Source organism: Ciconia boyciana, chromosome 23 (genome assembly GCF_034638445.1).
Source record: "Ciconia boyciana chromosome 23, ASM3463844v1, whole genome shotgun sequence".
Lineage (NCBI taxonomy): Eukaryota > Metazoa > Chordata > Aves > Ciconiiformes > Ciconiidae > Ciconia > Ciconia boyciana.
In genome coordinates, this window is record NC_132956.1 from 3,887,175 (window position 1) to 3,914,217 (window position 27,043).

General features: G+C 48.5%; 1 protein-coding gene and 1 long non-coding RNA gene across 2 annotated transcripts in view; both read left to right on the plus strand.

Moving 5' to 3' along the window:
- The window catches only part of CCND3 (cyclin D3), a 48,283-nt gene that overhangs the window by 213 nt on the left and 21,027 nt on the right, over positions 1 to 27,043 (plus strand). The gene's annotated exons all lie outside the window — the stretch shown is intronic.
- On the plus strand, positions 58 to 25,213 carry LOC140643288 (uncharacterized). Its single transcript, XR_012039552.1, has 3 exons — positions 58 to 341; positions 21,559 to 21,660; positions 25,031 to 25,213. It is a non-coding gene; the product is annotated as an uncharacterized lncRNA (long non-coding RNA).

Here is a 27,043-nt window from a genome sequence, read left to right on the forward strand (position 1 = left end):
AGCGCGGGGGCGCATGCGCGGATTCTGCCTGCACCTGCCCCGCTGCCTGCTCTGCTGCCTGCCCTGCCCGGCCCCGGTGCTCGCTGGCCCGGTGCTCGCACCACTTTCAGCGGTGTGCCCACGGCAGGGTGGGGGTCCCCTGGGCGCTCCCCCGCACGCCTGCCTGCCCGCAGCCGCTGCCGGCTGGGCCCGCGGGAGGCGGGTGCTGGTCTCGTTCGTGGGCTCCGAGCGCCGGCTGCAGCCCGTGGTCCCGCCGGGTGCTGTGAGCCAGCGGGACAAGGGTCTAAGGTTCAGTCCGCCTTGTTCCCAGGTTCAGGAGAGCGCCTCTTTCATCTCCTGAGGTGCGTTGAAGCTTGTGGTTTTCCCCTTCTTGCCTGGGCACCTCGGGGGGAGAGAGCCCTCACCCTGCCTCTACAGGGTAACCGGGAAAGCAAAACCTTCTGTAACGGCATTGCACTTGCTTTAGAATAGCCCGCGTTCCCATTAGGAGATTTTTTACTAAAAAGGCTTGAAAAGTACTAGTGGTTTGCCAGGAACCCTGTAACCATGGGAGCGCTTACGGTTTTCCCGTTGTAAGCAATATGTACTCTTAACTGAACCTTGGTGTACTAGCTTGTGTGCTTAGATCTTTTGATCAAAGCTTTTGGTGTCAGTTAAGTGTTTCAGAAAGACAGAACAGGAAACCCCCACACTACAACTCCCACCCCTTGCTTCCTGTTTAAGTACATGTGTGGGAGAGCAAGAACATTGTAAGAACCAATTGCTGCATGTGAGAGGGAAAAAAAAGTGATGTAAACAACAGCTGCCACGCTGGAAATTAAAGGTCCTGATTGCATTTGGTTTGGATGGCAACACAGCTTCCACATACTGCTGGCTTTTCAACAACAATAGCAGCAAAATCTGTTAACAGATAGGAAAAGCGAGGAGGCAGAGGAAGGTGGAGGCTGGATTGTTCAAAGCAAACACGCCTGCAGAAGCAAATTTCTTGATCATCAAAGGTAGGAGGCAACATAGTTTCAGAGACTGAAAATGTGATAGAGGGCAATCTTATGCCCTATGTGCTCTGGGACAAGCAAAACTGTTGGCAGAGGGCTGGTGGAGTATAATTGAGCCAAAGATATTAAAAGTACCTTGAAATGGCTGTGTGTGAGGGGGTCGGCACCGACTGGGGATTTTGCTGCAGTTTGTGTGAATTCCCAGGGTGTCAGTGTTCTGCCAAACCATGAGGCAGCCACTCTGCCATCCCTCAGCAGGGATGTCTGTCTCTGCCAGGGCTTTGTAGTGGAGGTTGGGCAGGCTCTCAGCCCCCTAGCATCTTAAGAAAAAAAGAGAGATGCTGAAGCCTTGTAGCTTCCCGCTGAGGAACTTCTGGAGGTCTGTACGTTAGTGAGTAAGCTGACATTGCAGATGAAGCAAAAAGAGGGGAAATGTGAGTGCTTAATGTTGTAGTTTGCAATTTGCTGGGTAACTCTTGAGAAGTCAGACCCCAATTTTTTGGATGGGAAGGGGAGTGAATGCTGGCAGGTCTGGACTGAAAACATCGGTGTAGTGCCGGTGCTGCAAAGACAGGCTTGAGTTGAGCCAGAAATGTCTGTAGGAGTGCTGGGGGAGTTTCAGACTAGTTGTACTAGGCATGGTACCACAGGAAGCATTGTGCCCCTCAGTCTCAGCTTGCCATCAAGTTAATTCAACCAATTTACAAGTTACTCTTGTAGCAAATCTAGGGGATGAGTAAATGGGGAAGCAAGTATGGACAGGTGCTGATGAACATTGTGTGCATCAGAGTACTAAGTAAGGCAGCATTTCCTCCTCATAATATAATATATTTCCTCCTCATAATATAAAAATAAATGGTGATTAGTGGAGTGGTGGTAGATCCTGAAACGTTTCAGGCAGAAGAGAGATCGGGTAGGGTCCCAGTGCAGAGCGAGGGAGTAGCGTGCATGTGTTTGAGAGGCATGCCAGTCACGACTTCAGTCTGCTTTTCTCTCTGCTACTAAGTCTCTTCTTGCACTCCCTTTTCTGTGCAGTGAGGAGGAGGAGGGGATTATTTAGCTGAGTTATCTTACTGAAATTGAGGGGTACAATATAAATACAGCAATGATAATTGATCCATAACTCCTGGTTGTTTTATTGCATGAGGACAGTCTTTTCTTGGTCTCTTGTGTCCAGTACTTTGTAATGTCACTTTTCAGCCTGTTATTTACAGTGCTTCCCTAGAACAAAACAAACCTGGCTTTCAGTCCCTGCCTTCAGGAGTGTTTATGCACTTAACTGCTTTGTGTAAAACACAGACACAGTCCTGAAGAATACAGACTGAGACCCAGCACCCTTCTCCTGCTCTGGAGAATTAACTGCTCATCTGTAGAGCCACTCAGCTTCTCTCTGCCCCAGCTGACTCAAATTTTTTTCTGTGCAATGCTTGTTTCTGTCCATATGGATGGAGGGCATCCAGTGTCTTCCTGAGCAGGCCTGGGGCATCTTTCTGGGAGTTGGAAAGTGGAGAGGCCAAGTAGTTAATGAGAACATGGGCAGAGTCTTTCTTCCTTCAGTTTTTGTAGAAAAGAAGGAGCCCTGTAGAGGCAAGATTTCAGACCCCCACATCTGTCAGCAATTCCCAGCTAGTTATTTCAAGTCTTTCTGAAATGCCCAGCTCCCTCCCAAGCATTGCTGAGGGAGCCTTGCCTAACCGCAGCTGTGTGGTGCTTTGTTGCTGGCTGGGGTTAAACCATGACACCTAGCCTGTATTCCCATCAGGGATCAGATGCCTCACAGGACAATTCAGGCTGGAAGAGACTTCAGGAGGTCTCTAGTCCAGTCTCCTGCTGGAAGCAGGCTCAGCCATGAAGTCAAACGAGGCTACTAAATGTAAACCTTCCTGTGCCTGCTTGTCATGCATTCCCACAGTGGCCAAGAGCAAAGGGACACTGGTAGCTGGGCTGTGCACCAGCTCTCCCAGCTCAGGCAGGCTTCAAGGAGTTTCCCCCAGGTGCAAGCTCTTTCTTGCAGCTGAAGAGTCTCCCTGCCAGGACAGAGGCAAGGCCAGTGCAGTGCCTTCCATCATGCAGTGTCACACAAGCATCTGCACCCAGGCAGGGTCCACCACGCTTGTGTGCGTGCTGCCTCCCTCCCTGGGGTGTGTGCTCGTCCAGACGAGCAGCCGCAACTCTTCAGTGCGCCCCTGGCACGCACTGTCTCCTGCTGCAAGCTCCCTCTACAGAGAAGGGTTGCTGCAAATGAGGCTGCTGAAATCCCAGCATAAGCATTTATTTCCTGCTCTGGGTGAGCTGTTTGGCCTGGCTTGTGCGTGCCCCTCTACATTTGATGTCTTTTGCTGATTCTTTCCTTGTATGCTCTGCATTACCTGATTTATTCATGTGTGGGAACTATTGTGTAAATAAGAGTACTTCACAGCCCTGTGCTGCCTGACTTTTACTCTTGGGAATATTCTTTTTTTTCCTCCTTCCCAAAACTTCATAGACAAATTTCAGAAAATAAAACTGTTTAAGGCTCTAGCTCTTAGCACTCCAGGGGCTTTGGTTTGGGAAGGGGGTGGTAGGGGAAGTCCTGCAGTGAGGGATGCTAGGGGAGGCTGGGTGCTGTGGTTAGTGGGGCAATGCATTGTGTTATTCTGGGCTCTAGTCCTGGCTCTGCAGCCAGCCTGCTGAGTAACCATAGGCAAATCTCTGCTCCTCTGCATTTCATTTTCCCATCTGTAAGTACTGGCATTCCTTGTGAGATGCTCTCGGAGCTGATAAAAAGCAGCATCTGACATAAAAATATCCTTGTTGGTGGCGCAGTACCCTTGGAAAGCTCTTTCCAGAGCAGTGCAGTCCATGTTGGACTCATCACGAGCAGAGTATCCAGAGGCTGGCAGAAATCCACTAGTCCACAGATTTGCAGACAGTGCTAAAACCACGGGTACAACATCCTTCTTTATGGTGTGGGTACATAATTCTTCCCTTATGCATAGCTCCCCTCTGACTGGCGGGATGGGAATAAAAAACTTCCAAAAAGGTCCAGTTAGTCAGTGATTTAAGAGTTTCTTGCATGTCTCTGAAGTACCGGCTGCTCTGAAGTAGCTGCTAGCAGCCACTAGAGGAGAGTAGCCAGCTGAGACAAGAGGGGACTAGCAAAAAAGGAGCACTTCAGTGCCATGCTAAAAGATGTTGCCAGGGATCCAATTTGAAAGAGATGGAATTTGGAAGCAGAACCGTGCTGGCAGTTTGTGTCCGTAGGCGGAGGGCGGCATCTTTATTTCGGAGCCCATGTGAAGTGGGAAATGACACTGCCACTGGAAGAATTTGCCAATTTAACGTGCCAGTTTCCTCTGGAGTGCTGTGAAATCGGTCATCTGGCAGCAAAATGAAAAAATGCAGGATGGCGATAGTCTGTGTGCCTTCCTGGGCATGTTGTGTTTTCCCAAAGATTGGAACACTTCCTCTTGTTTCCCATTTTTAGCAACAACAAAAACCACTTTCACATTGCTGTCAAACTGAGAAGGGAAAAAAGTTCATGTGTTTTTACTCTGAATGGCATGCAGATTATTTAAAACAAGAGGTAGGAGTTAGGATTCCCAGGTCTGACACTAAATAGCTGTGTGACCCTAGACAAGAAGAATATTAACCTTGTTGAGATACAGCTGAATAGTTACTCTGATATGTACAATCCCAGAGGGGAAGCTGTAAAGCTTGTTGAAATTAATATTTGAGAAGAATAATGGGAACTGACAACTCTGGACTCTTTGGGTAGGGAAAGCCCAAGGCTTTGTAATTTTTTGAGCCTGGGAGGTGCTCAGCATAGCAGAAGAGCTGCAGAAGGCTGGCTGTATGACCTTGATCTTTTCAAATCATAACTTTGAGAGAGGTGGTTAGTCAGATGGAAATTGCCGAGCTCAATGTAGGGGTGAAATTCTGCAGCATGTGTTAGACAGGAAGCCAGGCCAAGTGAGCTAATGTCCCTTTGTGCTCTTAAATTTCGCTGTGCTTCTGGCTTGCCAGAGATGTGCCTTGGACGGGCCCAGAGCAAAGGATGGAGCTGCTGCAGGTTGGTTTCCCAGCAGCACCCGGCCCTGAAAGGAGGCAGGTGCCACCTGCATGTGCTGCTGTCCCCTGGGTCTGCCCCAAGGCACCCCAGCACCGTTGCCAGCAGAGGGCATGTTGTGACCGATGTGTTCTATTTCTGAGCAACTTAATTCAGAAACCAAAAGAGCCAACAGTGAATTAACTTAGACTCTTACACCCCTTAGCTGTCAGGATGTCACCAAAAATCTTCCCTGTACCCATCTGTTGCTGAGAAGCTCCTATGAACCCCCCAAATTCTTTGACCAGATCTGAGGGGTTTTGTCATGCAGTTTAACAGTGACAAACCCTTGATATGCAGAGGAAGCTGCTGCTGGGCAAGGAGGGAATAAACTGCATGTCTGAATGTTTGGGGTTTTTTCTAATGACATTGGCTTATGCCTTGCAGGAATGAAAACTCAAATGCAGAGAGCTTATAGCCATGTTGCTGCTATTGTTTTTTATTTTTACTATTTTGAGAAATATTATTTGTTTGTTAGTGTTGTTATCCTCCTCTCTAAAACAGCAGTGATGTTATTGTTGGTAATATACATATGTGTTAATTAAAGCCTCTTGAAGTAAACCCTTGCAGATTTCTTGCTGGTTTTATTTGGTAGAGGAGGCTGATGCCTTGGCAGAAAGGACTGCCCTGCCTGGGCTTGTAGTGAGACGTGGGCATGCGGATGAGCTCTATGGATAGTGCTGAGGGGTCACATCTGGAATTTACATTCACCTTTCAAAAAGAAGTAACACGCACAGAGGGTGGAGAAGAGTTTCCAAATGCAAAATGCATCTCAACATGCGAGTTAGGTGTTCCAGCCGTGGAGTTTTTCAGAGTAAAGCTTGAAGCTGTTTAGTCAAACCTATAAATAACCACAAGGGGAGAAGGTGTCTGGTGGTAGAGGGCTCTTTGATCTAAGAGTCATAACAAGATCCAGGTGCTGGAAGTGCAGGTCAGCACAGTTAAAACAGGAAATAAGATGCATCTCTTCACAGGGGAATGTAATTGGGCTCCTCAAGGGTGCAGTACACTCCCAAACATGTCAAGGCTCCAAAATCAAGACTAACTGTCTTTCCAGAAGATAATGCTGTAGTTCAACTGCAGGCTGCTGAGCTAGACACAGAAATGAGGTGTTTATAGCCAGCTCCTAAGCAGGCAGTCAGAGCTAGTATCCCTTCTGAGGTTATATTATATGGCAGTGTCCATGCTGGAATTGGACCCCAAAGGGTCCCTGGCTCTCCTCCCCTGCCATTCAGGCAGGCTCCCCCCACCCAGAGTCTCCTTTTACAAGCTTTGCTCCTTAAGGACGAGCCTGCAACATGAAGGAGATCCCTGGAACTCTGTTTGGCCAAACTGGAATGTCATAGCATCTTTACTGCTTAAAGTGGGCCTGGGGCGATTGATATTTGCTGGGTTTTTTATTTCAACACTATATTCAGCTGATGTACAAACTGTTCCTTCCCATTCCACCACCTCATAGCTATGTTTCTGAGTCAGTGCCATGTCTAATCCACCAAGCATGTAGACCCACACCTCCAGGCTGTCCAGAGTCTCTGCTGCCGAGAACTATTGCAGATCTCTGGTCAGCTTGTCCTGCCTCATCAGTGACTCAGTGGATGTTCTTCTCCATTCTGTTACCTCTGTTTTCCTGAAGCTTTAGGGTCCAAAGGTGATGAGGAGATGGGTTAAGTCTGCTTTTGTGCAACTGGTTAGATGTGAACTTTATTTTCTGAGGAACAGCAGATGCTAGGGTTTGCTGAGAGAACAGGCAGAGGAACACTGAGGTTTAGGGGATGCTTTCCGGTGCAGGTTCTTACAGGCAATGCAAATGGTCCTCATCTTCCCTCCTGCACTGGAGAGGCTAACAAGGTCTCTGCCCAATCTTATCTGCAAGCTGTCATTCTGACTTCCCATCCTTACTTTGAGCAAACTGTTTGAAGCTGCTTTGGGCACACCAGATGCTGGATGTAACAGCCCCTGATGCAGTCCCTTGGTATCATGGATGCTGTAAATCAAAATACACCCAGTGTCAGGGAGAGCCAATGGCATGTTCAGCAGAGAACCAGTACTTGTCTGGCCCAGCCTCTCTCCTGCCTTGTCAAGGGATGATGATGGTCTGGCTACTGGGGACCCTTAAAACCAGCTAGAAGGACTCTGGGACAAGAGACGCGTTGCCTCTGCCTTGTCCCTAGCATGGGTTGATCACAGTCAGAGCCATATGTCTGACCTGAAACTTTCTCAAATCTTGAATCCTCCTTCTCATTCATCCTTGTCCAAGAAGTGGCAAATGCAATGCATAATTGCAGCAAAACCAGAATTATCCCTGTTTGCTGACCCCTGCATCCACATTTGGCATATTTTGCCTTGGACCGTGAGCCCATTCCCCACCTCAAGTATCTGCCTGACTTCTAAATGTCATCTTCAGAGGATCAGGCCTTCAGGTTGTCAGAGGAAGTACTGCACAGCAAGGTGGGCACCATCTCTCTTGAAAAGCAGATGTCAGCATTAAAGCTAGGCCAGGACAATGTCTGTCTCCTGCATGTTTTTTGCACACTTCCCTCTGTGGCTAACAGCTTGCCAGATGAAGCCATCTCTGTTCTGAGCCAGAGCTGCATCACATGTGCCTTTGATATTTTGCAAAGAGTAAGGTGTTGGTGCTGGCCCCACAGGGTGACAGCCTTACCCCGGAGCACAAGCACCGGCAGCTCTCGGCTCAGAAGAGGCCACTTACCGCATTGGGGTTTCTTACTGCTGTCTTTGACAAATATCACTATCGTTTCAGGAAACCACACGGTGGGTGTTGTCTTTTCAGGGTAGGGGTGGGGGAAGGAATCCTGCTCCTCCATGCATAGGCCCAGGGATTGGGCTGGGGTGGTGGGATACCTCTGCTCTCCAGGATGGGCTGTGGGTAGCTCTGCTATCAGAGCAGGGTGAAGTTGCCCATGTTCCCCCTGGCAGGGAGCATCCAGGGCCAGCATGAGTAATTCCTGCAGCAGATCATGGGCTGTTCTGTGAGTGGGCTGAACTGGCTCTGCTTCAGAGGAGAAGAACCCAAAAGTTTGGAAAACTTTTCTGAGCTGTGGTTGGGTGATGTTGCCTATCCTAGCTGGGCTTGAGGTCCTTTTTTTGAGCTCTTCCTATTTCCAAAGGATGGGGAAGCTGTTCGGATGGATTCTGTAGAGCCTGCATGCCTCAGCTGGGTCTCATGCATGGACATAGCTTGCTAAAATTCTCCCAAGCTGGACTGAGGGGTTTTACTACCTTTTTGGAGATGCTTCCCACAGTGATGGGTGACGTGGTGCAGACTTTTTTGTCTGCTGCTGGGATGCAATGACTAGAACACCAGCCTTAGAGGGCCTGGTTCTGGCTCTGCTGTTGGTCTTTGTGTATAGCAAGACGCTTCCCTTTCTGTGCTTGTTTTTTTCCTCATCTTGGAAATGGGGCGGGGGGAAATAGCTTAAGAACCATCAGTGATTTGACTGGAAGAGTTGCAAAGTTAGGCAGCTACTTACTGGTACAAGAGTGGGTGACAATAATGGGGTTGAGAGGGACTGTTGTCACCTTTACTTGCCCATTAAATCTGTCATTTCAAGAGTACTGGTGTTTCTTAGCAAAGCATTTTGAGCAGGTGCCTACATCTGTAAATTTGAGCTCAGTCTGATGAAAGTCACTTTTTTCTTCCCAGTGGGATCCTGGAAACACAGAAGCAGTAGCAATGGATGAAATGTAGGAACTTCTGTGAACTTATTGGATCTTCTCAACAGGTTCAAGCTGAGTTTAGAGCTTGGGTTTGGACTGATTCTTGTTTGATCAAATCCCCCTCCCCATCCCCATTTTCAGATGAAATGAAAATTGTCAATATCGGGGCAAAAAGCTGATAAAAAGATTCTTCCTAAGAACAAAGCCTGAAGTTTATTCATCTGTGCTCAAAAAAGGATCTTCAGGGAAAAGGGAGGCTTCTTGGGAAGAACTCCTGAAAATAGGCTGTTGGGAGAGTGAGGAGAGGGAGGTTTGTTAAATCACTTGAATAGCATTACTTTTCTTTCAAGGACTTTTTTTCCCCAAAGAAGCTGGCTCTTTTATGGCCTTGATTTCAGAAGGAGCTGTGTTGCTTAGTGTCTCTAAAAATCATACACCCTTCAAAATGTGCTTCCTCTGCTAGCACAGAGGCATATTCAAACTGGAATTAGATGCTTAAGTATCTTCGCACAAATGGGTGGAGATACCTGGCCAGCCGTATCTATACACACCTCCTTCTTCTACCTGTGGCCATGGAAGAATCCCATTGCCCAGGCAGGAGGTGCAGCCAGGCCATCATCTTCACACTAGTTGCTGCACGAGAAGCCTTGGGTGTTGAAAAAATTCTCTACCCTCTCCCATCTGTTCTCCCCTCCTTGAGAGGAATGAGAGGCTCCAGATCATGTCATGGAATAAGCCTGCGCTGGGAAAACTTCTGTTTTCTCCAAATGGCTCTTTCCACAGGAGCCTGACCCAAAGGCTGTTAGTCTATGGAAGTGTTGAATTGGTCAGACCTAATGGGAACCCAAAACTGAATTGCACCAGACATCCACAGTCCTCTGGACTTGCGGTGTAATGTCCCTCCTCAGGCCCTCCCTATTAGCCAGGCAGAGCAGTTTGTTTCTCTGGGGCCTTCAGAAGCAGCAGTGAGACACAAGGGGTGAGGCAGAGATAGAGGGTGGCAGCAGCTGTTCAGGATGTGTTGCTGATTCTGTGACACCTCCCACCCTTTTTGGAAATTGAGAGTTTGGAGCAAGACAGAAAGAAAGAAGAAGCAGCCGCTGATAAAGCTTCACATAGATGACAGCCCTATCCTCAGTGGGCTGTGACCCCCAGCCTGTCTCTGGGGATCCGCAGCAGCTGGGAGGCAACGATAGGCTTCGCTGCTTATTCTGTCTGTTCACCTCCCTGCTCTGGGGATGGATATCATCTCCCTTCCTTCCTCCTCCCTCCCTTCCTCCCTCATGTCTCTGTCTCTTCCTCTCCGAGTCTGAAGTTCTCTCCGTAACCTCTGTTAACTTGCCCTGGCAGAGTTTCTGGTTTGGCTCTGCTCGCTGACCCTCTGTTGTGCAACTCCCTAGGGACTTGTAGCCTTGGTCCCCTTGAGGGTCCCACCTAGCAATGGTGGGCTGGGAAATCCCAGAGTATTCTCTGTCCTAGGAAGTGCAATTTTGAAGAGGCAAAAAAACAGAGTGAAGAAAATGTTTGTGGCTAGAAACTGTTGACTCTGGACAAAGTTTTCCTCAGAGCATGGCTGTGTGTCACTTGGGTTTGTCTGTGAGGACCTCCATCAAGCCAAGAGGATGCTGGTGTCACCCCAAGAACTGATCTTCCCAGGGATGGTGGCAATAGACACCTACTGAAGCGTAATGGAGAGGGTATTTGCTGGAGCTCAGGGTGACACGTTTGTGTGGCAGAGAAGTTGCTTGGGCTGGGAGCAAGGGAAGCAGCTCCAGGGGCAGAGGTAGTTTCACAGCCATAGAAAACTTGTTCTATCTAGTTTGGAGGGAAGGGGATCTCTGAGACTGAGGGCAGCAAGACTTATATTGGTCCAAGGAGATGGGGAAGAGCGGGTCTGTGCTGGAGAAGGCTCCTTGGGCAAGGAGGACTGAGATCTGCACTGACTTCAGAGGGAGGGTTGTATGGGAGGGCATGTGAAGTCTGGTAGAGCATGCATTTCCTCAGCCTTGCCATCATCAGGGCCTATTTTGGGGTAAATATTTAAGACTGGGTCTCTGAAGGTCTGATAAATTGAGTTCCCACAGCCCAAGCAAAGATCCTGTGGCTTCAGGGTATACAGAGGGCTACAGGCCGCATTTCACGTGCAGACAACTGTCACCACATGTAACTTTCTTTTCTTTCTTTTTTCTTTTTTTTTTCTGTAACAAATGAAGGGGGTCCCCACATCTGGCTGTGGCGGTTAAACAGGCTTGATTTAATCACAGACTGATATAGGACGCAGAGAGAAAGGAGGGAAAAGAGGTGAGAAGCACCAAGCACCTGCTTACCCCCAGCCAGCATGCCCTGTTCTGGGTCAGGCTGCGCATGTGGGAGGGCCAGGAAATCCACAGCCGGTAGCGAGGGCACGGGGGGAAGTGAGTTGCCTAGATCCTGCCTGGGCGGAAAGTCAGATGGTTGGGACCTTTTGCAAAGGTTTTCTGCAACCTGCATCTGGGTGGAGTGGAAGCATGATAGGGACATTGCATAAGGGCCAGGGTTGGCAGGGAGGGTTCGTGTGGATTCATTGCACAGCAGGAGGCTTTTGAAGGGGCTTTTGCAGCAGCATGATGCGTGTGTTGAGAGGTGAGATTAATCCAATGCCTCATCTGCCTCCCAGAAGACAGGAAATCTCTTCCCTCTGAGAGCAGGTTGCTCCCTAACTGTGTATTAAAGATTGCCTGCTTAAGCAGCAGGAGCGGCTCGTGTGCGCAGAGCAACAGCCTGCGGAGCTGGTGGTCCTCGTGTCCTGGCTGCTGCAGTCCTTTTTGCTCTAGCCTCCAATGTCAGGGTAAGCACCATCTTTCTAGTCCAGGGCAGCAAAGGAGTAAGCAAAAAAAGTTGAAAACTGCCCTCTTCTAGTGGCATTTTCCATACCTAGTGGGAAGGATGCTAAAATTGTGACTTCCCAAACTGAAGCCCCCAGGCCAAATCTTTCTTGTACAGTCTACAAAGAGCCATAGCAGTGTTGATCCTCTGAGCAAACACGAGGTGTCAGTTCTCTGGGATGTCCTGTGTGTTAAGCGGCTTCTTGAGCATGGATCAGTGGGTTCCCCTGCTGAACTGCACCTCTCTAGCCCTAGGCTGGTAGGGTATAGATATATAGGTCACTGTGTATCTGTTCCCAGCTGCAGAAGTGATTCTCAGTTAGGCTGGAAAGCAGAGATGTCCCAGCTGTGTGGAAAATACACAGGGCCCAAAAAAGAGGTGCAACTTGGCTCTTCTTTGAGGAGTCCCTCAATCAGGATTTTGGGGCTGGAACCCAGAATTGGGAAAGCCCATGCAATCACCAAGGAGCTGCATCTTCCCACCAGGAGCCAAGTGTTTTGCTGAGAGCGTGATGGGTTTTGCCATCCAACCTGGCACTGGGTTTCTTCCCCCCCCCCCCCCCCGCTCATTTCTTGCAGTGGGTGAGCACGTTAACTGAGACAGCAGTTTTTCCTAACCCCCCCCTTTCCTCCCTCCCCTCCACCCCTCAACCTGGTTATTGATGAAAGCAGATTTGACATGTGATAGGTCCCAAGATAAAAGCAAGGTTACAAGAGAATGTAAGCAACAGCTCAGGGAAAAAAAAAGCCCCCAAAGAGTTGAGCAAGGCATGACCAGGGTATCTGGTGTCAGCCCCAGCTGCTCCTCGGCCCCAGGTGCAGCTGAGAAGAGGCCTGCCTTCTGGAAAGGGTTAATGCCAGGACTCCTGCTAAACTTTGGAGACCTTTTGACAGCGGTTTTGAAATCTGATTTTCTTTCTGCGACCAAGTGAGGTTTTTATCAACTTCCTATTTGAGAGCAGAAGTCAGAGCTGCTGCAGGAGTGCTGCCTTGTGTCCTTCTGCCCCATGCCCTTGCATTTATTTGAGGTAACCAGTGTTCTGGCAATGCAGGAACCACAGCTTGGGCAAATGGGAGGTTAAGGGTAGGGAACAGCCCTGGAGTTCAGTGAGATAAAGGGTCCCATTTATTATTTGCATCAGACCACAGGCCAGCCATGCTGTATGTGCAGCCTGCTCCTGGTTGCTTGCTGCAGCGTCGCTGGTCTCATCTCACCTGTGTGCAGGGTTCAGCTGTCCATGGCTAGTGGCCTGTGTCAAACTCCTTGTGCAAAGCAGCAAAATAACTGTTTGTGCCTCTACCTGTAATGCCCAGGTGCTGAGACCTGCACTGGTGCCTGAACTCCAAAATCAGGCAAGGCCAAATCAGCTCTGTTGTGGGGTTGTAGCCTAACATCACCTATATCACCATCATGCGAGGTGAGGAGCAACACATCCCTGTGGGGATGGCTCCGTCCTGCACTTCTATTTGCAGCCACAACAGTGTTGTATCCAGGAGATGTTTTGCTGGCACAAGGCAGGCAAAGTGGAGCAGGTCCCTCACTTCATGTAGATCTACATAAATCTGCTTGCTCTAACGCAGGAGTCATTTGCACAACTCATGGTGTTCCTTTCCATATGCGGCTGGGGCTTTCTCTTGCAAGAGTTTTTTCACTTGAAATCAGTCTGTCCTAAACTCAAGTATTCGGGGACTTGCGTTCTTCAGGACAGCTTGGGTTTCTAGACACACATGTTTTATGGGGGAGCTGGGCCCAGGCAAGCACAGATGGACTCGATGCTTATGGAAAGTACCTTTCAAACCAGCCATGTTTAGATTTCTAGCCTGAGCCAGAAAATAAATAAATAAAGATGGGAGGTCTGGCCTTTTTTTTTTGTCTGATGTATTTAATTGCATTGACAATCAGAGCCCAGGTCAGCCTCTCCATTGGAAATACCCCAGAACGTCTCAGATTTTGCAGAGATTTCCCCAAATTCTTCAGCTGGGGAGATGACACTTCTCATCTTTACCCAGAAACTATCTCAGCATTTTTCTGTTATCTCGCACAGGAGAGAGCCTGCAGTGACTATTCAGGCCGCCTCTCTAGCCCTAGCCTGGTAGGGTACAGATACATAGGACACTTGCCCTGTGTCGCATGGCTCGATCAATGCAGGGAAGGATGCTATCCCAATATCGCTTGTGGTGCCCCAAATCACGAACACCATCAGAGCGAGCAGGGAGTTCAGCAGAGGGGAGAGTCTCAGCTCTGCCCGTCATTGCAGTGCTGCTGACATGTGAACAGCTAATGGAATATGAGAGCAGCGGTGACAGCACCAGAACTGGAAAAATCTTATGTGCTTATAGCTGTGACGGTGTGTGCAGGGAAACTACTGCTGAGACACGTTGTATAATGTTCATGCTACTGTCTCTCTTCAAAGGTCTTGTGCCACGTTTGTTTTCTGCCTCACTTGCAGTTGGTTTTCAACTCTGATGCAACTGTTAAAGCTCTTTGAAACTGTCAGCTTGCAAAGCTGAAGGGTTAAACACAGGACGCAAAGTGGGCCTAAATTCAGCAGACCTCATTGGTGGCTGAGGACTGCCAGTATAATCGCTGCTCTTAATGCTATCTCTGCTCCAGAGCAGTAGTTTGCAGATTTAGCTCAAAGCATCATCCATGTGTGCAACCAGACACATCTTCCTTAGGCACCTCGCTGTGCCTGCAGGGGTTTGGCTGAGCCAAATCTGCAGGTGCAAGAAGTGACAAGAGATGGGGAGTGGAAACTAGTCTGTCTTTAGGGCACCATTGTAGTTTTCAGCTGTGCATCCAACCATCAATCTCTGCAGGTGAGCAGAGATCGTTGCTGAGCATCTATTTTCTCCTTCTTAACTTTTATTGTGCAGGAAGTAAATAAACACTTATGCATACTTTTAACATATTTGTCAGGTAATGGTGGTAAAAATAAGTTTGCATATTGTGGGGCTGAATGGGCTGAGAGCTGCTTCATGTTGCACATGGGAGCCCGTTGAAATCAATGGGGTCTCAAGGGTATAACTGATGGCAAACACCAGCCCTGTCTTTAAGCCTTTTGTATCTTGCTGTCTCAGCTGCTGGCACATGGGAATGGTACCCTGCGGCCCTGCCATCATTAGTCATAGGCTAACCTTCCTGCTCTCGGGTGTACGGGGGCTGAGCGCTCTCTTGCTCGCATCAGCGAAGGAATCATCCAGGATTTTGATGGATGTAACTGCAAAAGATAGGAGATGCTGTAAGGCAAAGACCAGACTCCTAAACCCATCTAGGAGGAGAGCCCTGTCAGGTTCAGAAGTACAAATGCACAGTTTCTGGCTTACAGTTTATTAGTTAATTAGGATCAACAGTAATCTCAAGTAGTGTATGCCTGAAAATGAAAGATCTACAGCTTCCATGGACATCAAATTGGTATACAGAGCTGATTAGGAGTTTCCAGGGCACATAGTGTTTCTGGTGTCTCTGGTTGATGTGTTCACAGTAATAGCTGACACTTAGATGAATGTGTCTCCCCTCTTTCAGATAGATCATAATCTCTGTCCTGAAACAATTCATGCAGACACTTGGCATCACTTCATAACAACCCAGTAGCAGGGGATAGTGATACAGAGGAGAGCATGGCTGCAGGAGAAGGGAGCTGCCCTGGCAGGAGACTGAGGAGTCTCTACAAAAAAAGGCTTTTCCCTGTGGAGACAAAAAAGTGCAAATATTAGTATTGGAGGTTATTGAAAATCACTTGCTGTAATAGCCCCAGGCCCCAGCAGCATGGCTCTCCAAAGCACTGTGCATACAGACAATAAGGCAGAATGGATTTACTGGGGGAGTGTAGGGGGCCAAAGCAACAGATATTGTGTCCATTTTAAAGCAAAAAGACTGAGGGCAGAGACTTGTCACACATGCTTTTGGGCTCGAATGAGCTCTCTTGGGTCCTAGTCCAGCCTTCGGCTTTGGCACCAGCCTTTCTCCTGGGAGCAGAAGGGGACTGGATATTTCAGTGTTTCTGTAGGTTGTGGTATAGCAGTTGTATACAGTGGTGGGGTGCTCTGTGCAGGTAGGATGTTTTTCATCAGTGTTTACACATGCTGATTTCCTCCTCTGCATTGTGCATTAGGTTGGATAACCAAGATTTTTAACTGGTCACCACCTTACTAAGCAAAACCATAGTGCCTGCATTTCCTGTTAACCTGGTACCTTTGCTTCTTCAACAGATTCAGCACAGCAGAAGGGAGAAGCAGCATGTCCAGCTCACTTTTCTGAGAAAACTGTAGCAAGGGCAGAAGGAGGTGGTTGCCTAACAGCTCCCAGCCATACCATACAAGAGATTTTTGGATAGGAAGTGAAGAGCAACTTTTCCCATGGGAACTACAGGGGGAGGCAAACTGAACTGAATGGAGGCCTCATAAATCAAAGACATATGCCTTTGACTTTCTTCACTATAGCCTTGGGCAGCTGGTATTTATATGCCCAATCAAGAATTAAAAAGGGAAAAAAAAAAAAGCCACAAAATGCAAGAATTCTAAAAAATGCTGGGTTCTGTGAATGTGTCCTTCCATCAGCCTCAAAGTACTACGGAAGGGGAAACTGAGGCATGGTACATGGAGTCCATTTGCTGAGGGTCATGTAGAACCTCAGCCCTACAGGGATGAACACAAACTGATACAGCTGTTTTTAGACATTCACGCTGCTCACCTCTGCTCTTAGTGAGAGGGGAAGGGATCAGGCAGTATGACTGGCAGGGACATCTATATTTTGTTCCAGCTGTAAGCTAAGCTAAACATGTATCCCATGTGTTTTCTTCATCCAGAAGCAGCAGCAGTATTTGCACTGCCTGCTTGAGAAATCTACCTCATCAAAGCACTTTGCAGGTATTAACTAATTCATCATTGTTAAACTGCAGTGATGGGATTTTCCAAAGCTGTCATTATTGGCCTAAGCTGGGAGCAAAACTCACAGCAGCTGTGATGGAAATAAAGTTAAGCACATTTTAAAATACACAGGCCTGGGGAGATGTGATTCAGTATGTATGATCTCACTTCTCCATCCACCGTCATCAAAGTACCTTCTAACTTATCACTGATTAAAAGCAGGAGGTTGTTTTCACTCAGTTCAGCAACTAGTTCACAGACCCCTCCAGTGCTGTCTCCCTGATAACTGACCCTCCCCAGCTCAGAGCTGATAATCAGCAATGGATTTTTCTCTGTGCCTTAGCCTAGGTGCTACCTCAGTGTCCCATCCCTTTTACCCATCCCCAGCCTCAGCTTGGGGTGTGGAGGTAAGTCTGAGGCTTTGTGCTAGCTCTCAGCACCTGCATGAATCTTGCCCTCTTTAAATGCTCCTTTTGTTCCTAGACTTTCCTGCCAGCCTGCAGTTTGCAGCAGTTGAAATGCACTAGTGCAACACATCTCTACCTCTTACAGGCCATGAGCAGATTCTCTTCTGTCTGTACATATCTTCCTATGCAAGCTGATTGCCTGCAACTTTGATTGCACAGCTACGTCTAAAAGTGCAGTCAGCTCTTTCCCCCGCCTTGCTGCCCTTAGTCTTCTCTGTGTGTAGGGATATGAGCCTGCCAATACCTTAGGGCAACCTCTCCCTCTTGCCCGGGCATTAAAAGACAGTGCTGGGGCTCACTGAAGCACTATCAGTCACTGTACCCGTGCAGTTGTTTGTCCTCTTTCTCTTTTTGAGGGCAGCTAGATTCTAAGAAACCCAGGCAGGGAGACAGGTGCACAAAAGGACCTCTTGCTTATCTCTGACCTTTCTGGCATGGATGCGTGTCGCAGGGTGGCCTCCGGGGCCCAGATAATGCAAAAGCTGGGATGCATGATTAGGCATTGAGCCATTGAGACACCATCTGCAAAGACCTGGTAAAGACCTGCAAGGTGGCAGCGAAGCGAGAAGAAGATAAATAAGGGCAGTCTCCTCTGCAAAGCGTGGTGAAAAGCCGGGCTGGAGGGACATGTGTGACGTGGTGGGGCAGTGCCCTGGTCTGGGGAGCAGGAGGGGCTTTGCCAAAGGGTCAAGGGAGCGTTTGTAGCCTTTGCAAGTCTCTTGCTGATGAAGGGTCTAACAAGGTGGATGCTGGAGAAGAGCTGCCCCTGACCAATGCCGTGCTCTGTGCAAAACCCAGCCTTGCTCCGCCAGCTGCGGGCAGTGGTGAGCAGCCCACCCCTCTGCTCTGTACTGGAGCTGGCCAAAACTCCCCAGTGCAAACATCTGGAAGAAAATGATGATTTTTTCTTTATGTGCTTGGAAGTATATTAGGACAAGAGAAAGGGTGACCCTGCTGCCCTGGCTGTAGCCACCCCTTTGGGCACAGACTGAGAATCGTGGCCAGGAGGAAGCAAGTCTTGGACTTGGGCTTTGTCCTCCCATGTCCCAGGTCATGCCATGGTGTGTAAGAGCTTTCCAGACACTATTACTGTGAGTAGCAAGGCCAGGCATGGCTGGTTCCCAGCAAAACTGAAGCTCTTCTGTGTGTTATCTGGTGTCTGTGAAGGACTGAATCTATTTCTCAGTGGAAGCATGACTTGGGTCTCTTCTCCTGAGCTGCCTATTTGTACGAGACTTGTGGGAATGTAACACCATTGGTACCTTTACCTGATCAAGTCAGACTTGGTTGAAATTGGCCAAAGAATTAAGAAGTTATGGGAAAGGGAGGACAGACGCACACAGCAGGATTGCATATGGCTTGTTTCTTTAGAAAACAAGACTAGAAGCGCTGAAAGGTCTTGGGTTCATCCTGATGCAGAACAGGAAGATTTTTGTGGGATGGGAAAAATGTTTCCTGCCCAGCTCCAGTCCGTGCCACAGCATAGGGAGACCCATTGCGGTAAGCCTGGGCTGCAGCAGTGGGGCCTGGACAGACAGAGAGGACCACAGGGTGTGTTTGTCCAGCAGCCTCAGTAAAAATTCCCCTTTATGGTATCACAGCCAAATCCTGCTTCTTCCACCCCACAAAGGACAGGCAGTACAGCATGACCTTGAGGTAAACAAGAAGAGAGAGGTTAACTGGGCAGAATATAACATACGTATATATTTATTTTCAGGTAGAAAAATCAAACACTTTCCCAGCCTCTTTGGAGAAAAACATCCTCTAAAGTTTCTTGTTTTGCTGAGGCTTCTCTTTCTCTCGAGCTGTTTCCAGCTGCCGCTGTGGTGGGCGGAGGGATGGATCCCCGGTACAGATGCTGGCAGCCCCACCCTGCCAGCTGAGGAGTTGCACTTTCAATAGCCATGTACCAGGGTGACCTGGGGTCAGCTGGGGTGTAGCCTGTGATAGTTATCTTTGTGGGGCCTTGAGAATATTATTATTATTTTTTCCCCAGATTGTTTTTTTTTTTCCCCCCCCTTCTCTGTTTAGGATCTAGCAACCCAGCTCTGATTTCCCTTTTTAATTAATAGCTGTAGTCTCAGTTTCTGTGTTTCACGTAGTAATGAGCATTTCCTTCATTACGGCTATCACTTATGCAGCATATCTGTCTGCTCCCCAGAATGGCTGCCTGCCCTGGTAACCACTGGGGCTCAGAAGATGTAGGTCTAGTCCGTGCTTCACCAATGTAAATTGTTCCTGAGCTGTGGGAGGTTTATTTGCCAGCAAAGTTAGAGCAGTAGATGCTCTTATACAAATATGGTCATACTTTACATTAACATGGTTTATTTTACATATATACTAATTTAAATATAGTTATACTTAAATGGTTTTGCCACCACAATATCCTTTGTGTGGTAAAAAGAGTAAAGCTTTTATCTGGATGGAGCAAATGGAGAAGCCCACCTGATTTTGAGACAAAGCCAACCTAAACCTCTTGGGCACGGCTTTCCTGTCTGCACTTGCCCATTTGGTAACGCAGCTTTGCAGCCAGCCAGGTCTTGTCCCTGATCTGGCAGAATTTAACCCGGTCAGAACAGGGTAGCCAGCACAAAGCCCAGCCTCCGTGCAAGGAAGGGAGGAGGACTGGCATCGGGCAGGGGGAGAGCAGGACAGCCCCTTTGGCAGCAGCCCGGACTTTGGTAGTTTCACCCAGGAAACCAGATCCCAGATTGTCCTTGCTCTCCCTATGCAGTCGGTTTCTCATGCAGCTCGTTTGTCCACCTTATCTAGCGAGGTTGGCACCTCCTCGGTCTCTCCTTGTGTGTATTGGGGCCCAAAAGGCCCAGGTCTCGGGGAGGGGGGTGCTTTTATACCCCTTGTAAGGCAAATAATAGTTGTTGGTTCCAGAGTCCTGGAGCTTGTACCACTTCAAGCAGGCAGGCCACTTCAAAGTACATTCTGGGAGTTGTCGCTATAAAAGCTAGCGCTCAGTTATTAAAGTCTCTAAATCCTGACTGAAGCTGATTAATTTACATCAAGTTAATTACTAGGTCCCTTTCCAAGGGTCTGATCCAGTCATTCCATTGCACGATGTCACTTTCAAGGAGAATTAAATCATTTGCTTATGTGTTTATAGAGTTAAAGACATAATCATGTAGCATCTTTCACCTGGGAATTTTCTACCATCTTGAAGGCCTTTAACATCATTAATAAACAAACATCATTAATGATTAATCACCTAAATATGAATGGAGTAGGCTTAGTGCCAGGTAAGTGCAGAATAAACGCATTTGCCAGAGTTCCACTTGCACATGGGTACTCTGGAGTATCTGGCAGCAGTTCCACTGAATTCAGTGGAGACTTATGTACCTCCATGCTTGGAGGGAAACTGAGGCATGTAGCAGCTAAGTGGCCTGTCCAGGCTACCGAGCAAGGCAGAAAAGAGCTAGGAGATTAATCCCCAAGCCCTGACACTTCCAATATGTACTTTTCACTGTGAACATTTATTACATATTTTTTATTGTATAGCATATTATCTGGGTGAAGGAAGTAATGCTCCTCATTCTCTCTGGGAAACTTGTTAAGATACTAGCAAATAGAAATTGCTGTGCTGATGAAACCTAAGGCTCATTTCACAGTCTCCTCTCTATCTGAAAGGCCAGTATTAGCTGACTCGGAGGAAGGCAGAAGAACCCTGCACAAGTAGACTAGGGATAATTTGCAAGAACCGTTATTGCTGTTGACTCTGAAGCATGTGGTTTAGCATCTCCTGTCATGCATTTTAGAACACAAGATAGTCTTGATATCCAGAGAATATTCAAGTTCTTTCTGGCTTGTAATCTTGCTTAGGAATCACAAGAAGTTGGCATTGTAGGCTCAAAAGGAAGTGGCAGGAGCCAGGACTGGTTGTTAGCTGTCAAACCCCAAAAGGTCATGCTTAGGTCGGTGCACTGAGAAGAACGAGGTAGGAGTGCTGTTGCAAATGGAAAACATTTCCATGCAGTGCACTGTTGTCTCTAGGAAACCTTTCAAGCACTCCCAGGCCCAGCAGTTTGCTAAGAAGACCCAGATCTCATTCCTTTCACTATGGTTGCCAGCAGAAAGGTTGTTTTTTTTTTCCCAAGTAGAATCTGCTCCTGGCTCCACTGAAGCTGGTCACAGCTTTTGTTCAAAAATTAAGCCCTTCTGTATTCAGCTGTGCTTTATGCATCGCCTGATCCTTGCCTGGCTATGAGGGAGCTCCTGCAAACCCTGCATGCATGGGAGGGGACTGACGGATTCCCCCGAGTGACCAAACAGCTGCATCTTGAACCAGGCAGCCAAGTGGTAACTGCAAATGTGCATACAACTCTTCTGCCCTGGAGCGTGACCACAGGAAAGGGGCTCTGTCCAAAATAGCGAGCGATGCATTGATGCCCTTCAGCAGCTCCAGGCGAGCCAACGGATTTCATGTGGGGACCTCAGGGCTCAGTGGGGCAGTGGTGGCAGGGGCTGGGGGAGACTCCCAGGGTCTCCTTGTTGCTTGTGTCTATGCTGGGCACAGCCAGTGGGGAGGAAACATCTTTCCCAAGCCAGTACTGAAGGAGGGTCTTGCTTTCTCTTCTCTCATGCCTCAGGGTGCAACCCCAGCATCTCCCAAGAGGCTGTTCCCAACATCGGGCAGGGAGTAGAGTCCTCTTTCAGTAGCTGTTTCCCCCGAGGGGCTCACAGGACCGGGGGTAAGTCCAGTTTCCTTGGCTAAGGCCCTTGAATTACAGGGCATACAAGAGATTTCAGTAGCAGTGAGGTCTAACTGTCATCTCCCATCACCTCCAACTTGTTTACATCCCTTTAGGGCCTCCTGTTCTTTCCTTCTCTGTAGCTATTAAGAGTTTGTTCTTTTCTGGCAAGGAAAAGGCAAGATCCCAGCTGACCTGGAGTCTTTTGGTAACTCAGAGGCAGCTGGAAACTGACTGTACTTCCCAGCCTCAATGAGGTCAAGACAGGAGCTGAGCTCATCAGTCACCGTTTCCCAGGAATTAGCTGCTGTGCTGTGTGTTTGGCTCTCTCTTGAGTTTTCACACCATTATCGAAAGGCTGGCTCGGCCAGTCCCTGTGTCTTTACACTCACATTTTGTGCTACAAAGTCTGTCAGCTGCCAAACAGGGCAAGATAGTGGTGCTCATACAGTGCAGCCCGTAACTGAGAGGCCAGGTCCTCCAGAAGATGGTGGCCAAGTCACTTGAGAGCACACTGGGCCTGGCATGCGTTCCCAGATGGCTGCTTCAAGGGGGCAGTGAGTATCTTGCAGCTTCTGTTCAGACACCCAGAACTGTGCATTAAATCCATGCATGACCACAGGATTATACCTTTAAATCAAACAGATCTTGTCTCTGTGAAATCTTCATCATAGGCATGGAAGGGGAGGGGGCAGGTTTCTAAAAAAGCTCAGCTTTTGCAGAGAATAATCCAGACCCTGCTTCTTCCACCGCTGCCTTGAGAACAAAAAGACTTGCTGGCTGCTGAGTGCCTTTGGAAATTCAGCCCTTGATCTAGCTTTTATTTTTCTCTCCTTGTCCTCCTTTTCTTTCTCTTTCTGGCTTTCTAAGCATGCATGCATCTTCCCAGTTTCTGTCTCAGCCTGGGCTGAGAAGTCAAAATCTCGTGCCAATTTGATGTTTGCCTTTTCTGAATGCAAGAAGCCCCTGGAGCTCAGGTGGGAGGAGAAACAAGTCACTCTACTTTCCATCATGTGCACCGCTCAGAGCTCAGCCTGGGAAATAAAAGTTCCTTGGCTGAATCTGACCAGCCCTCTCCTCCTGTCACCTTGCCAGCTGAGCCTCACACATTTGTCACAGGATGAGCTGAGCAATGCGATTCATCTCCCTCGCTTTGCGCAGTTCTCTGCATGCTTCCTCCGCTTGCTCTTTGCAGCTCTCCACCCATTTAGTTCTCCCCTGCTTGCCCTGGTGTGCTGGGTGGTAGAGGTGTGTATCTCCTTTTCCTCTCCCTAGGGTCACACTAGCAAGTTCAGCTTGGCCAGGGGACCAACCTGGTCCAAAACACAGAAGGCAAATCCAAAGGAGAGACTCCAGAGATCTCTGTTCCAAAGTCACGCTTGCAGAACAAAGGCAGGGGCATTCCAGGTCAAGGAACAGCAAAGCGAACACCGCTGCACCTGCCGGGCTGTGACGACCCATGTGTCCTTGTCCCCATGTTCCTCATGTGTTCGTCTGTCACATGCTCCTGATTCCCTCATAGGCTTTCAGCAGGCAAAGGACCATGGCTTCCTGGAGAGGTCACATCCCCTGGTACTGCTCGATAATCCCTGCAGTGCCCCCGTGACAGCCATTTATCTGGCTGTGTAACACCTTACGGGTCCAAACCAGCATCTCTAGTTCCAGCATCTCCAGCTGCTTCTAAAGCTGCTGTGCCAGCATCCTTCAGCTGCTTGCAATGGGCTTTGGCTCAAATACATTAGGAAGGAGGGGATGTTTTTATGGTAATGACAGTTCCTAGTAGGCCTGGCAAGCTCTGCACTCCTTACTGCCTGACCCAAGCTGTGCAGATAATCAGTGGCTCCGATGATGGGGCTGTTCAGCAGTTCTGCACTTATCATTGCTCTGAGCCTGGACAGGGACTGGCAATGTGGCCGTGCAGCAGGGAGTCTCCCCCACCAAAGAGGTGAAGAGGAGCCAACAACAGTTGCAAGGTCCCCTCGCTTGCTGGGCTATGGAAACTCACCTAGGGAGGAGTGACTGCTCAGCATCTTTACAGCCCTGCGTTGCAGAGCAGTGGAAAGTATGTGCAAGTGAGTGCCATACGGATCAGTGCCTGGGGGAAGAGAGCTGTGTCACCAACACCAAGCACACCAGAGCATGCCTGAGTGGGACGCGGTGCTGATGTTGTGCATGCGACCTCTTCGCTTGTGACGGGGCCAGCTCTGAGCCCTGGCTTGGGCAGACAGAGCACCATGCTGGGACTTGGAAATCGCAGGCTCCCTGTCTAGGCCTGGCACTCACCTGCCAGGGAGTGATGAGCAAGTCATTTCAGTGCCCCAGTTTCCTCTTTGGGAAGTGGGGATGCTCCTGCATTCCTTTGCAGGTCTGCTAAGCACTGCCATCCCCTCATCTTTTCTCCTTCCCCAGCAGCTTATTTTGTGCAGTTTCAAAATACTGGTGGTAGCAACAGAGGGTTCTTCAGTGTGGAATAGATATTGTGGATTCATCCCTGTGTCAGCAGCCACCCCGAGTAGAGCATATCCAGCTGGATTTCAGGTCTTCCACCCCTGAAATCGGTCTGGCTGAGCCCCTAACACCCGCAGTAGGCTGTTCACTGTCCAGGCGGTAACACTTGTTTTGGGGACATGGTCTGCCAGCTCACCTTATAAATAATGCTGAAGAGCTACAAAAATAAACTCAGAAGCACTCATGCCTGATTGCAGGAACCTCTTTGTTTGTCAGTTTGCAGTGGGAAGGAAGTTCATATTTTAATTGCTACAGACAATATCCTGGTAGGAGGCTGACTCTGGTGTTGCACTGCAGTAGATCCGATTCCCTTCTGCTCAGGCTCTTGTAGTCAAGTGGGAATGACGGTATTTCTGCTCACACGTGCAGGGCTGGAGTGTAAGCTGGGGACTTGCTTTTGGCAGCAGGTCTAGTTAGGGTGGCTGAAGGCTGGCTCTCTAGTAGGAATAGTTGAATAGGATACAATACCATTTTTTCTGACTCAGCCAGCCATATAAATCACTACTGATTTCATCTTATGTCTTAGAAGGCATCTTCACTGCTGTGCTGCTAGGAGAGGGCAGAGTAGACAGGCAGGAGCAGCAACTCCTATGCTGTAAGGCTCAGAGCAAATGCAAAGCAGTAGGTTAGTGTTGGAAGAAACAGTTAACGTATCAGGCAACTGCTGGAATCACTCCACCAAAGATCTGCCTAAATACAGTGGGAATACTGCTTACACTCTGTGAACACATACACATCACTGGGCATCTCATTAGCATGTTGTTAATGTCAGTAATTATTGATGACATGAATGCAGAAGCATATGTAGATAATGTACAACTACCAGGACTGCTGGGAGAAATACACCCCTATTTTATTACAGATACGAGCATCTCGGTGAATTTGATCTCGATACATCTACTGGGATATACAGAGGTACCTGGCTGTGACAATCACAAGAAATAGTGACATTTGTGCCTTCAGGGAAGGGTGTTCTGGGAGCATAGTCTAATACTTAGAGAAGGAGACTTGTCTTCAAAGCTGCAGGTTCTCTGAACGATGGCTGTGCTGCTATGTGGATTGTATCTTATTTCCATTTATTAACACAGGGGTGTGACATTCCTCTTTGCCTGTACTTAATCACTGTGGTTTGTAAGTCCTTAAAATTTTCCTTCTTTGGCTTTGCAGTTTGAACCGGAGGGATGAGCGTACTTCTTCACCGCCTAGGTGGGGGAGGACACATATGCAATGCATATGTGGGGTTAATGTGGTAAAGCCAGGTTGGCAGCAAAGATGGTGGGCTTTGGGATGGTCCCTGGGGTGTCAGAGCCAAGGGTCTGCCATGCACAGACACAACTGCTGTGCTGGACGTCAGAGCGGCTCGGCTCAGCACCCGCTGGCTGCGTAGGCATATTCTGGCTGATGTGGGGTTGGTACAAGATGTTTCCTTTCAGTTACACCAAGGGTGAACCGAGTGCAGCCAGCAAGCTCATGGTAAAGGCTTCTCGCCTGCGAGGTCTGCCTCTAGTTCAAAGCCCTTGTAGCGTACACTCAGCCTGTGCTGGAAGCTAACAGCAAGCCAGGTGCACCACAAGTGGGGGAAGTCAGTGGGGTATCAATCGTTTTGTTTCTACCCCCCAAAACACGCACACGCACACAGCGTAGTCCTCCCTCCCGCCAAGGAACCAAATCGAGCACAGACTTGACTGATCTGATGAGATTCCTGCCTGCCCATTGCTGGCACCCCAGAGCTTGGCCAGAGCTTTACCACCTGGCCAAGCCAAGATTAAAAACTAGCCATCCTGCCTGCCAGTCCAGTGTTCAGTCTATCACACCCCATTTCCTCAGGAGTTCTGGCTGGCTCCAGCCCTACTGCCATGATTTTGCAGCCTGCTTTGCTTTGCGGGGTCCTGGAAAATGTGGCTGGGTGCTACCATGCAGCGAACAGCTGGGACTCAGGCTTGCAGTGCTGGAAACGGCCTCATCCCATAGCAGACTCAACTTTTTGCAGCAGGAGCACCAAGCCCAGCTTTCAAGGGTTTTCCTTTCTCCCTGCTCCTGTTCCAGCTGGGCCAGTCCCCCCTTCCTCATCACTTCACCAGGCAGGATGGATCCTTTCTCCAGTACAGCCATGGCAAATTCCCTTTCTGCCTGCGCTGCTGAGAAGCCTTGAGCTGGCTCTCACTTGCTGACTGGCAGTTTGCGTTGGCAAACAGGCACTAGGCACCGGGCTTGCCACATCAAATGAAAAATATCATGCAACAAAAAAATTCTTAGAAAAACCCAAACGCATCTAATCTACAGAATAGGGTGCACAAGACGTAGGCAACAAGATCAGTTCAGGGCAGGGCAGGAAAAGGCAGGAAGGATGGACAAGGGAAGGGTGTTGTAAAAAAGATGTATTTTATATGCAACATTTCAGGGTAGTATTTTTTAACAATTTGCATAATTGGCGACCACAGATAATCCCCTGAAATGAACTAAATATATCACAACTGGGGGCTTTCCAAGCCCAGTTTGCTTTCTGAAATTGATTGGTTTCAGGTTTGCATTTTTTTCTATGATCTTTCTTTCTATCTTTACCAGCTGAATTTGGCTGGTTTCTAAAATGCCTGATTTGGGAGCAAAACTGAACATTCACCTGGGGATGGCTCACTATGGTACGAGTTTGAGTCAATGAAAATGTGACCTACCTTTTCCTAATGAATTCTAAAATTAACTAAGGCAGAAAACAGCTGCTAAAATGACAGATGAAGAGAAACTTGTTCTAATGCTTTTCATAAAAAGTCAGGTGAAACTACATTTAAATCTCTGCTGGCCTAAATTGTCAGCTGAGGCAAACTGAGCTGGCTTCACTGGAGTCAAATCTAGCCCAGCTGCTCTGACATGGAGACAC